The sequence below is a fragment of the Falco rusticolus genome, chromosome 3 (genome assembly GCF_015220075.1).
Source record: "Falco rusticolus isolate bFalRus1 chromosome 3, bFalRus1.pri, whole genome shotgun sequence".
Taxonomy (NCBI): Eukaryota; Metazoa; Chordata; class Aves; order Falconiformes; family Falconidae; genus Falco; species Falco rusticolus.
Window position 1 is genome coordinate 99,951,636 of NC_051189.1, and position 12,639 is coordinate 99,964,274.

At 45.8% G+C, this 12,639-nt stretch overlaps 1 long non-coding RNA gene across 3 annotated transcripts in view; it reads left to right on the forward strand.

Annotated features, from left to right (window-relative positions):
- LOC119145254 overlaps positions 1-12,639 on the forward strand; it is a 270,979-nt gene that overhangs the window by 217,344 nt on the left and 40,996 nt on the right. For all 3 annotated transcript variants that reach the window (XR_005103367.1, XR_005103369.1, XR_005103368.1), the window contains one exon: positions 1,081-1,233. This is a non-coding gene — a long non-coding RNA (uncharacterized LOC119145254). The remainder of the gene's footprint in view (positions 1-1,080; positions 1,234-12,639) is intronic.

The following is a 12,639-nucleotide window of genomic DNA, read 5'->3' on the forward strand; positions in this document are numbered from 1 at the left end:
ATAATAGACATAGGCGCCCAGACACAGGAGAGGAGGTGGCTTCAGTTCTGTGCACAGTCCTTAGATACAGCAGAGCAATTCAAACTCCTACAGGGTATTTCCAGCTTTGAAACAGTTTTGCTTGGTGATGGAAGGTAATGACTTAGCAAGTGTATAATTGAATATTGCCATATATTGCATATTACATAAATATTACATATATATTACAGGACTCTTTGTTGGTGTGACTTCTGTGAAAGGGATCTGAGTCTTTCTGGTTTTAGGATGTGAACTCACCACCGCCAAACAGTTGGGAAGAATCTTCCCACAGGGAGAAGTTTCTTCTTTCCCCACCCCATCCCTTTGGGTTTTTTTTCTGCCAACAGCCTCTCCTGCAAACAAACTCCTGGACCAGCTGCCTCAGTGTCAGGGTTTTTGCCTTTCCTACAGAAGCTGGTCCCTGCTTGTTTCGCACTTGGGAGCCATTGGGCAGTGGTGGCCCCACCTGAAGGTGCAGGAAGGCTTTTCCATGCATGTGGCTAACGTTGTGTGGGTGCTGACCTGCAGGCTGAAGCACAGGAGAGTGGCCGTGCAATGGGCACGGAGGGGTCACACATGCTTGGCCGTACCAGCTCTGGTTTGCTACTTTATCGTACAAACGAGCTCACTCTCCTAATCAGGTTTTCACACAGTGAGGGTGGTGCAGGCTGGTACCTGCCAGGGTATGGCAGGGAATGGCAGGGAATGAAGGGGGGCAGGGAGAGAGGGAGAAGAAATGGAAAAAAGAAGATAAATATTTGTCAGGCTTGATAGTGTTAATGAAAACACAAAGAAAGAAGGGAAGAAAGCAATGTTTGGAGAGCGAAGAGTGACCTGACAAATGTGACCTCTGTTTTTCCCAAGGGCTTCTGACTTTGAAATCAAATCTGGCTTTAATGTTCACCAGGTGCCATCAGGGTGTTTTGATTCCCTTTAAGGAAGGGAATCAGCCTTAAAGTTTCAGCATCTGTGCTTCAGTGACAGGGTGTATTCTTGTTCAGATCATAACCCTTGAGGTTCAAAGGACGAGCAGCTCGATAATTAATTCTGTTACTTCCACAGGAGTCGATGAACACAGACCTGGACTTCATGTGGGTTTTGCCACAGGACCCTTTCCCCTGTCCCTGCTCAAACCGGCTCTGCCCGAGCATCTCTGAACAGCCGGCCGTCACGACCGGAAAGCCAGGCAGATGCAGCTCAGAAGAAATGCTGGCAGTAAGATTATTCCTTATGCTAAAATTATACTTTAAAGTTCATACTTTGTCAGCTGAGATTATAGTTCAATTTCTTGGAGGAAGTGAGACATTATTTTGCTCAAGATATATGGCTCTTTGTCTCCTGTTGTTATATAGGCAAATTGTTGATACTTATCATCCTCCTGGCTGCTTCCCCTCCGTGGGTAATTGTACCTCTGATATTACCTGGATGTCTCAGCCTTGCTTGTGCCCTGAGTGTCACATATAGATTTCAGCTCTTCAGGTGATTGTCTTGTCCTGCAGAAGACGGATTTATAGGAATATTGCATATTGTCAGCCAGAGGAAATGACCGACTGATTGGTGGAGTCTTTGCTCTCCCCCAGCTCTCTCATTTTTCCTCCGGGAGGCCTGAGAGCTGACCGTTCCTGGGTGGCTTCCCCTGCTGCTACGAGGCTCAGGAGATACAAGCAGCTCATCCAACCCCCTGGCGCAGAGGCTGTGTGGCAGCGGGGAGGAAGACAGGGTAGGCAGCATGTCCTTGACAGAAGATATTTTTGCAGGGGGTGGGGAACCTAGGTCTAGCCAAGCACCAGCTCAAAACTATTGAAGTGCTGGGCACCAGAGTAGCGGGGTGGGCAAGATGCATCCAATAACAATTGCAGTGTCTGTGGTTCTCTCAGCCTCAGCGCTGTTGCAAAATGGGTGCCGTAGGAACAGAATGATTACAATAGTATCTTTAACACCTCTAGTTGTACTGTAGGACCTCATGTGTCCAGAAGTGCCACATGATGACTGCTCCTTCTCCTTGTCAGTATGGCCACCTCCTGCACCCAATTTTCTGTTCTATGGTCACCTTCTGCAACCAATTATCTGTTCTACAGTCCAGTAATTTACAAGTGTAGGATCAGAGCAATTTCAACAAGAGATTGGGAAGGGAAGGGGTTTGAAAGGGCCAGTTGAATCTGGCGAATCAAATGGTTAAACAATTGGTGCCACAGCCAGGGGTTTGGCTGCTAAGGCTGTGGGACTCGGTGAAACCTGGTTTCCTGGGGGCTGATGAGGCCCATCTGACAGGAGAAAAAAGCATCTTCATTCATAGGCTTTCCAAGCTGGTGAAGAGGGCTTTAAACTACAGTTGCTGGGGGAGGGGCACCTCAATCCTTCCCATTCCTACCAGTTCGACACCAGTGCCATCAATAGATGTCCAGAGCCTGGAGAGGGATGGCAGAGCAGCAGGAGAGCACCTGAAGAGCAGCACAAAGGAATTCCAGCCAGTAAGTCAGCTCCATCAGGGGCCCAACTTAAATGCCCCTATGCAAGCGCACATAGCATGGGGAATACGTAAGAGTTAGAGACATGCACATGTGCAGGGCTATGATTTTATTGGCATCATGGAGATGTGGTGGGATGGCTCCTACGACTGGAGTGTTGGAATGGAAGGATACAGGCTCTTTAGGAAAAGGAGATGAGGGGCTGTCACTCTCTGTCAGTGACCAGCTGGAGTGCGTGGAGCTCTGCCTGTGGATGGATGAGGAGCCAACTGAGAGCCTATGGGTCAGAATTAAAGGGAGGGCAGGGACAGGTGACATTACACTGGGGGTCTGCTCAGAAGACTGAGCAGATGAAGTCCTCAATAGACAGAGCCTCATGTTAACAAGCCCTGGTCCTCATGGGGGATTTCAACCACCCCAGTATCTGTTGGAGGGACAACACAGCAGGGCATAAGCAATCCAGGAGGCTCCTGGAATGCGTTGATTGTAACTTCCTTCCCCAGTAGAGGAGCCAATGAGAAGTGCTATGTTGGACCTTGTTCTCACCAACAAGGAGGGACTAGTGGGGAATGTGAAGCTCAAGGGCACCCTTGGCTGCAATGACCATGAAATGGTGGAGTTCAAGATCCTTAGTGCAGTGAGGACAGTGCACAGCAAGCTCGCTACCTTGGACTTCAGGGGAGCAGACTTCAGCCTCTTCAGGGATGTGCTTGGTAGGCTATCCCATCCCTCCATGGGATAAAGCCCTGGAGGAAGGCGGGGGCAAAGAAATTTGATTGGTATTCAAGGATCACTCCTTCAAGCTCAGGAGTGATGCATCCCAACAAAGAGGGAGTCACGCAAAAATGCCAGCAGGCTGCATGGATGGACAAGGAGCTCCTGGACAAACTCAAACACAAAAAGGAAGCCTACAGAGTGTGGAAGCAAGGATGGGCGGCCTGGTAGGAACACAAAGAAATTGTCTGAGCAGCCAGGGGTGAGGTTAGGAAACTGAAGCCCTGAGAGAATTAAATGCGGCCAGGGATATCAAAGGCAACAAGAAAAGGTTCCATAGGTATGTTGATGATAAAAGGAAGATTAAGGAAAGTGTGGGTCCTTTCCAGAAGGAAACAGAGACCTGGCTACCCGGGATATGGAGAAGGCTGAGGTACTCAACAACTTATTTGCCTCAGTCTTCACCGGCAAATGTTCCAGCCACACCGCCCAAGTTGTAGAAGGTAAAGGCAGGGACGGGGAGAATGAACTGCCCACTGCAGGAGACCATCAGCTCTGAGATAGTCTAAGGAACCTGAAGGTGCACAGATCCATGGGCTCTGATGAGATGCATTTGTGGGTCCTGAGGGAACTGACAGATGAAGTTGCTAAGCCATTTTCCATCGTATTTGAGAAGCTGTGGCAGTCTGGTGAAGTTTCCACTGATTGGAAAAGGGGAAAAATAAGCCCTATTTTTAAAAAGAAAAAAACAGAAGAGAAACCTGAGGATCTACAGGCAAGTAAGTATCACCTCTGTTCCTGGCAAATTCATGGAGTGGATCCTCCTGGAAACCATTCTAAGGCACATGGAAAATAAGGAGGTGATTGGTGGCAGCCAACAAGGCTTCACTACGGGCAAAACCTGCCTGACAAACCTGATGGCCTTTGAAAGGATTACAGTGTTGGTGGATAAAGGAAGAGGAACTGACGTCATCTACCTGGACTTGTGCAAAGCATTTGACACTGTCCCACACATCATCCTGGTCTCTAAACTGGAGAGACCATGGATTTGACAGATAGACCACTTGGTAGATAAGGAATCAGCTGGATGGTTACACTCACAGAGTTTCAACCAACAGCCCAACGTCCAAGTGGAGACCAGTGGTGAGTGGTGTTTCTCAGGGGTCTGTACTGGGACCAGTGCTGTTCAACATCTTTTTTGTCAGCACAGACACCAGGATTGAGTGCACCCTCAGCCAGTTTGCCAACAGCACCAAACTGTGTGGTACAGCTGACACAGTGGAGGGAAGCAATGCTATTCAGAGGGACCTTGACAGGCTTGAGAGGTGGACCTGAGTGAACCTCATGAAGTTCAACAAGGACAAGCGCAAGGTCCTGCACCAGGGTTGGGGCAATCCCAAGCACAAATACAGTCTGCGTGGAGAATTGATTGAGAACTGTCTTGAGGAGGACAACTTGGCAGTGCTGGTGGACAAAAAGCTCAACATGGCCTAGCAATGTATGCTCGCAGCCCAGAAAGCCCCCCGTGCCCTGGGCTGCATCCCCAGCAGCGTGGCCAGCAGGGCGAGGGAGGGGATTCTGCCCCTCTGCTCCGCTTTGGTGAGACCCCCCCCCTGCAGCGCTGCATCCAGCTCTGGGGCCACCAACATGGGAAGGACACGGACATGTTGGAGCAGGTCCAGAGGAAGCCATGAAGATGATCAGAGGGCTAGAGCCCCTCTGCTGTGAAGAGAGGCTGACAGTTGGGGTTGTTAAGCCTGGAGAAGAGAAGGCTCAAGGGAGACCTTACAGGACCTGCAGGTACCTAAAGTACTGGTACCAGGAAGCTGGAGAGGGGCTTCTGACAGGGGCCTGTAGAGACAGGACAGGGGGGAATGGCTTTAAACTGAAAGAGGGCAGGTTTAGATTAGATATTAGGAAGAAATTCTTTGCTATGAGAGTGGTGAGGTGCTGGCACAGGCTGCCCAGAGCAGCTGTGGGTGCCCCATCCCTGGCAGTGTCCAAGGCCAGGCTGGACGGGGCTGGGAGCAGCCTGGTCTGGTGGAAGGTGTCCCTGCCCAGGGCAGGGGGGTTGGAACCAGATTGTCTTGAAGGTCCCTGCCAGCTCAAACAATTCTCTGCGTGTTTGATTTGGGATGCTGTTCTGCACCAAAAATCCAAGTTCATGTAATACTGCCATGATGTAAGCCTGTGTTACTGTAAAGTGTGTGTTGACTTGCATAGTGCCTTCCAAATCTATTCGGAGCTCTTTATACTATAAGGACACTTGTGCTGGAGAATGTGGACCTTCCTCAATTGCACCGAGTGATTTTTAAGGATGCTTCAACATTGGGGACTGGATAATAGAGCCTGGAGGAGAATGTTTCAAAGTTGATTTCAATGGATGAGAACAACCAGTCCACCTTGGAAATAATATTGACATGATTTTTTTTTTCATATAAGTTGTTTTTCATGTAGTTAAAAATAGTATATTAGTATTTCTAAAGTCTTCTGTAGCTAGTGTTCAGCAGCAAATTCTGGAAAGTTCATGAGCAGCTGCAGAACTAAAAGAAAAACAGGAATTCAAGAGGAACCTGCCTCAGTATTCACAGCTGAAAGGTTCTCCTGCTGCATTCCCAAATTTAACCTTCAGCTTCACTTCCATGGAGCCGGAGCATAGTTCTGATTATAGTGTGTAATGAACAGCATCAGATAAAATGTTTACTACTTTTTGTTCTTTGTACTAAGAAAACATCAAATAATTCATATATACACATGGGGAAATTGTATTCTGAAACTTCAGCTGTGCTTCTGTTTTTCAGCCGTACCCATTACTGGCAATGAATCTTTTTGTTTGTGTGAGTGAACAGAGGAATGCTTACACTAAGATGCCCTGAGGTTAGTGTTCTGGATGTATTTTGCCTGGTTGTTCATACATGTATTTTTCTACTCCTGCAAATCTGCAGTAGTTGCAAATCAGCCTGCAAGGTTACGAAGACATAAGTAAGCCAATGAGTTCGTGAGTTTGATGTATTATACCCATAGTTTTCTTCATTATTTTTTTTCATGCCTTAAAGCGGATATGAATTGCCAGTGAGCACCACAGTAGGTCAAGTTTGCATCATCAATTATTTTGTGTCTTTGAGATGTTTTGAACATCACATATATTTAGTGTATATATACATATAATTGGAGAGGTCTGTGTTAGTTTTCTGTGCACTTATCTGATACAAAAATTTGTTTGCAAACAGCGGCTTTCTCTTATTGTCTAGCTAGCCACAAAACAAAAGCAAAATGGGAGAGAGTGCTAATCATTGTTACTTATTAAATTGAGCATGTTTACTGCATGTACCCATTTGTTCACATTATCAATTCACTGCCAACGGAAACCTGCTCTCTGAGCAGTAATTGCACCGATAGCCTTAAGTGTGAACAAGAAGATACTGGACTGGATGTAATTAAACTTCAAAATCTGGATCAGTGGTTCATTTCAGTGAGTGCTTCCTTTGGAATTTCCTTTAAGATTGATGGGATGTTAAGGACCCACAGAAGCGCAAATGCATCTGATGACTCCAGGGACAAGCAAAGACAGGCAAGGCACTGTGGTGGTTACAGCAGAGACAGGTGATGCAGGAGATGACGGAGCTCTTGGGGAGATACCCGTGCCACAATCGCCATGTTCCAGGTGCAGCAGCTTCAAAAAATAAATCTGAAACTCCTTTGGATTGTTCCTTTAAAAAAAAAAAGACTGTGGTCGTGAAGCCCAGAGTGATATTTTATTTTTTTTTCAGCTCTGCTATTGACCTGTGAGTTCCTAAAGGGGGGTAAAAAAAAAAAGGTTGGCTAATGAAATGCTGGCATACCTTTGCGTAGAGCATGCAGATGGGTGTCGATGTAATAATGTAACGTGCCATATGAAGAAGAGATAGAGTAGAAGGGTACATCTGCTGGCAATCGTTCTTTTTAATTTGGAGCCACCTGAAGGCGATAAGTAGCTGAATAATAACCTGATCCCCATATGGCTTCCGTTCTTTCAGAGTAATAGTGTGCAGGCGTTGGGGGAGCAAGAAAAAAAGTCTACTTTTAGCTCCGGCTTCTGTTTGCCTCTTTGTGAGCCTGAGAACATTTCCTGTCTGCTTGGTGGTGGGAAATGTAACCAAAACAGGCGTTGGTGAGCGACATTTCTCATGCCTGGCTTTCTGCATTGGGTTTTCTGTACCACCTTAGAGGAGTTGCAACACGCATGAAGAGGGAAGGAGGCCAGACCTTCAGCTTGCTTTGCAGCTGACTCGCTGTAATGTTTTACACTGTTGGGTTCAAAGCATATTTTTTTATTGTATCTAAAATATATCTCTCAACTGTTATTTCTTATAGCCCTGTACTGTAAAGAGCAGGTGAATATTGTCCTTTGAAATACAGGTAGTTTTGCAAGTGGTATATTTTGAAATAGGGAGTTTTGCTTTGGTCTAGAATTTATACATAGGCTCTCTACTTACAGTTTTCTCATGTTTGCTTCTGTATCTTGCCATACTTTCCTTCCTGTCTGTGTTGTCTTATTTCCTCTCTAAATTATAGATATGACGGAGCAACCATTTTCATTGAAAAGGGCTTCACTTTTGGGGATAATCTATGGCTGTTTAAAGAAAGGTCAGCAGTTCACAGGGGTGTTGCCGAACATGGGATTAAATGAGATGCGGCTTTAGGAAAAACAACACAAAACAGCAACTCAGCACCTGGAATCTTGAGATGGATAGTACTAGGAAGAATTGCCCATCCTGCTTGTTTTTTAAGGAAGTTTTGTGCCAGATTATAGCCCTTGCCCTGTCTCTGTCAAAATAAGTTTTGCGACGCAAATTCACCCACTCGTAAAAGGTGAGGTGAGGAAAGGAGGGTGAGTGTGGAAAGGAGCAACAGCGAGAGAATTTGTACTTTGGCTGTGATTTAGTATTGATGCTACACTAAAGCATTGTAAACACAGGTTAGGGTTGTAGATTGAGAAGCAATATCAGTATTGGCACCTTTACTAGTATCTGTTGCCCTATTGAGTTGCTTAATTGCTTTAATGAGAGAATGTGAAGATATGCAACTCTGTAGAAAGAATTTGGGAAGGAGATAATCAAGTTGCCTCATTTTTTGGTTTGTTCAAACCGATACCCGTGTATTTATTGAAGATGAGAATACAAAGTTATGGATTTGAAGGCACACAGGCATGGAGTAGTTAGAGTTGGATTTCTGTGAGAAATTCTACTGCGTTTTTTTCCTACTTGGAAAAATGTAAAATCCTGAAGCAAACTTCACTGCCCATTTTTCACTCCTTTTGCTTACCTCCAGAAAATAAAGTCTAGGCTGCTCTTTGTCAGCTTTCTGTAATTTCTAACTCCATCTTGCTGCATCTTCTGGTTCAGCAGCACAAGGGGGACATGGTAGCACAGTGAAACTCGCGGCTTCTCATCTGGGTGTCATCAAGGGAAATGAACTGTGGGTGAGCAGGTTCCAGAAATCCCAATCCAGCATGAAAGCAGCTGTGAATTCCATCCTCTGGACACTGCTTTAGGACCTTAACAATTAGTCTTCCTTTCCCCCGGTAGGATTTTAGGTCCTGCAGAAGTCTATTACCTGTCCCTAGGTAGGCATGAAAAACAACTCAGAGATTTCTACAATGTTGTGAATGCTAAGGTGTTTAAATTGCATGTATGTGTACATAGAAGCATAAAATCATAGAATCATTTCAGTTGGAAAAGACCTTTAAGATCACAAGCCCAACGCTTAACCCAGCACTGCCAAGGCCACCACTAAACCCTGTCCCTGAGCATCTACAAGTTTCTGAAACGCCCCCAGTGCGGGTGCCCCCTCCCCGGGCAGCCTGTGCCGGTGCCTGACCACCCTTCCAGGGAAGAAATGTCCCCTCACCCCCACCCTAACCCTGCCCTGGCGCAGCTCGAGGCCGTTCCCTCTGCTCCTATCGCTCCTTCCCTGGGAGCAGAGACCGACCCCCTGCCCACAGCCCCCTGTCAGGCAGCTGTAGGGAGCCATCAGGGCCCCCCCGAGCCCCCTCCTCTCCAGGCTGCCTCTCCCCTCAGCCTGTGCCCCAGCCCCTTCCCCAGCCCCTGCCCAGCTCTGGACACTCTCCAGCCCTTCAGCGTCCCTCTGGCAGCGAGGGGCTCAGAGCTGAGCCCAGGGTTAGGGTTATCCATAATTATTTTTAATTAAGGACATAGACATGGTACTTTGCATTTGGCAGCTTTGTATTCCTCTACATGTTGTTCCAGCGTCAGTTTTGCTGTTAATACCTCTTGTTTTGGAATGCTGGGTAAGGAATGCACTTGGATATGGCAGATTCTTGCTTTTCTATATATTGTCCAGTTGGATGTTCTTCACAGGGCTGTATGATGGAGCTAAGACATAGTTTGTTTCACCTGGTAGGGAATGTTGTGAAATTCTAGTCGGAAATAATGATACTATGACGTTATTCCATGTTTAAGAGAGATCTGGTACCTGTATTAAACCAGAGGTCTGCTTGGCGGTGGACAGAAAGGCTGTGTCTGTACTAAGTTAAATGCACTTGGGAGCATCGTCTGGCACTGAGGGCAGGGACAGCCCGTGAACTTATCATACAACACTTGCTCTCTGAGAGAAGGTGGCCCCATCCAAACTGGGTTACAGGATTTACCCCTGGGCTGTGTTTTTCCCCTGTGGGGCTGGGGAGAGTGCTGGCAAGCCTGTGCCAAACCTGTACCAAGGACTTGTCTAATAACTGAACTGCAGAGACAATGCAAGGCTGCTGTCCGGGATTGCTCCTTGGTACTGTTTAATTTGCTGATGTAGAAGTAGCCAAGGAGGAATGTTTGGCTTTTTATCTCTGGTTATCCTGTTTATTGAGGATCAGCACTCCAACCGATGCATTTGGGAACTCATTTTGTCTTATCACTGCTGAAGACTTTGTTATGGTTTTGCATTAAAATGACACGCGTGCTACTACTGCATCTCTCTTGGGAGAAAAAAAAAAGAATATGGAAGCAGCAGCCTTAAGCAAGTGTAACACTGGCCACTGTACATGAGGCTCTGTGATGATGGGACTGAAAGAGCTTGCCTTTTCCCTGAGGTATTTTTTGCCCTTTCCTTAAGATTTCAGGGAGTGATATGATTTCTTGTCACCACAATATATAGTGCATTTCAGCTGTGTGCTTCAAGCGCATGCCTAGTGTGTGTGTATGTATGTATATATATATATGAATAGCATGCACATACATGCATTGCCAATTTACAGAGATGTGTAGTGTCTGTGTATGATGTTTGATGGTTGGTATTAAGTGATAGTGACAGGTCAGGTGACTGCTGAGGCGCAGACCCAGCAGGAGGCGGTGCATGTGCATCTTCAACATTAACACAATCGACATCCGCCCAACAGAAGGGTGGCCGGGGCCTTTCCTTAGGAAACATATGCCAAAACTATTATCGGAGACTACGTCATGGCCTGCGGCAAAATGGACAGGATGTTAATGAGGAGGGAATTGTGGAAGGAATCCGAGTGCATCCCATATTATCAAAACAGAATGCTGAATAAACAGATTATTTCCATTACTGTGCCTTGTCAGCAGTCTTGGCATTTTGATCTTTATCAGGTTTATGCTAATAAAGGTTTATTTTTCATTACTTAGTTGATACAGGTTTGGGGGTGTTTTAAGTGCAAAACAAAAAAAAAATGAAAGAAATGCATGCAAACATCTGGGAGGCTGTAAAAGACACTGTGGACCCAGGACAGCTCATTATTTCTCCCTGACGAAGAAATCTGTGGTGCGTCCTGTGATGTCTGTGACAGTGTGTAATGAGGCACTCCACAATGTCAAGCCCAGAGTTGTAATTCTGTCTTATCAACTGCAATAATGAGACTTTTTGAACTACTGAACTCAGCAGAAGTTATAGGTGTAAAGAAAATGGTTTGCATTTTGCAACTATTTACAACAAGTGGAGACCAGGGAACTCGAATCGGTTATTTTTTCATTTGAGGACCACGTACGAGAACCTGAACTTAGAAGTAAGTTGTGTTGATGATTCCAGCAGTGTCTGGCAATGGTTTAATTTCATATTTGGCAATTTTCTTCTGTAGTCTTGTATTGGAGGTTCAATATTTTACTGTTTGCTTTGCTTCTAGTTGTTTTTTCCTCTGGCCTTTTTCTTCCTGTCCCACTTCCCTTCCCTGAAGGTTTGCCTGAGTAGCAGGAGTGAGATGGCTAACATAAATAACTTTGGGGATAACAGCTGTCCATTTAAAGTAAATTTTTGGGTGTGTTCTAGAAAACAAAATACCAAAGCAATATCAAACTCCTTATTTTTTTCCAAGATGCAAACTGTTAAGAGTTTGCATTTTTATGGATGGATCAGAAGTTCAACATTAACATTAGTTTGATGTCCCTTGAAATGCTAAGCTGGTCCCTCTGTTTATTCATAAAATTAATTAAATCTGGCCAATGTCATAGCAAGTTCATCTTATTAATTTTCAGCTGCCTTGTCTTCACTGGACAATGAATGTATTTTTCTCCACATCTTGGCTAACGTGCAGTAACTACCACAAGGCAAGCTGTAGTTGTAATATGAGTTATCGGGATGACGTGGCTCTTGGCAAAGTATTCGCAAACTCCCTTGTCTTGGTTATGGTTTTACCAAATGTCAGCTAATATGCACTAAGACAGGTCTTGCTGCCTGTCGCCCTGACAGGAACGACCTCAGCCCTGACCTGGAGCTTCCCTGTCTCGGGGTGCAGAGGTGGCTCGTGTGCCAGAGCTGTTCCAGCCTCAGCCCCTCAAGGTGCAAACCCATGCCCCAGTCTGCTAGAAACAAGCTGCCTGGTGTTGCAAACCCCATCAAACAGCCCTTGACTGACAAGTCACTGTAACTTATTATCAACCTGAGCTTGATTTGAGGAACCAGCTATTGGTAAAGTGTCACAGCACTCTCCAAACTGCAACAAGGCCTTTTACCATCTCATACCAACATTCTCTTCATGCCAGTCCCTCTACTGCCTTCTCCTAGTCTTAGTCTCTCCCCATCCCACGCTTGCTCTCCCTCTCTCTGCTTCTTCCTCATATCTCTTCCTTGGCCACTCTCTCTTCATTGGCTCTCAACCACTCAACAGAACCGGCCACAGCTGCACCTTGTCTACATCGGCCAACCCGCTGCCCCTGAAGCCAGCCCACAGTTGTATATTATCAATGCTAATTAACCCAGCTTCATTCCTCTACAGTAAAGGTCATCTAAAACATGTGTTTGTTCTTAAACTTTCCTTTGCAGGGAAAGTGCCTCTAAATATCAGGTACTTAAGAAAGGGAGAAGTTGGATCTGGTCTATTTGTTCATGTACCATACCATCATTCCAAGTGACCTAGTTTAGGATTGTGATGACATCTGAAGAGCAGACTATTGAAAATGTTGTTTGTGAGAGCCTGTGTGCCAGAAAAATATAG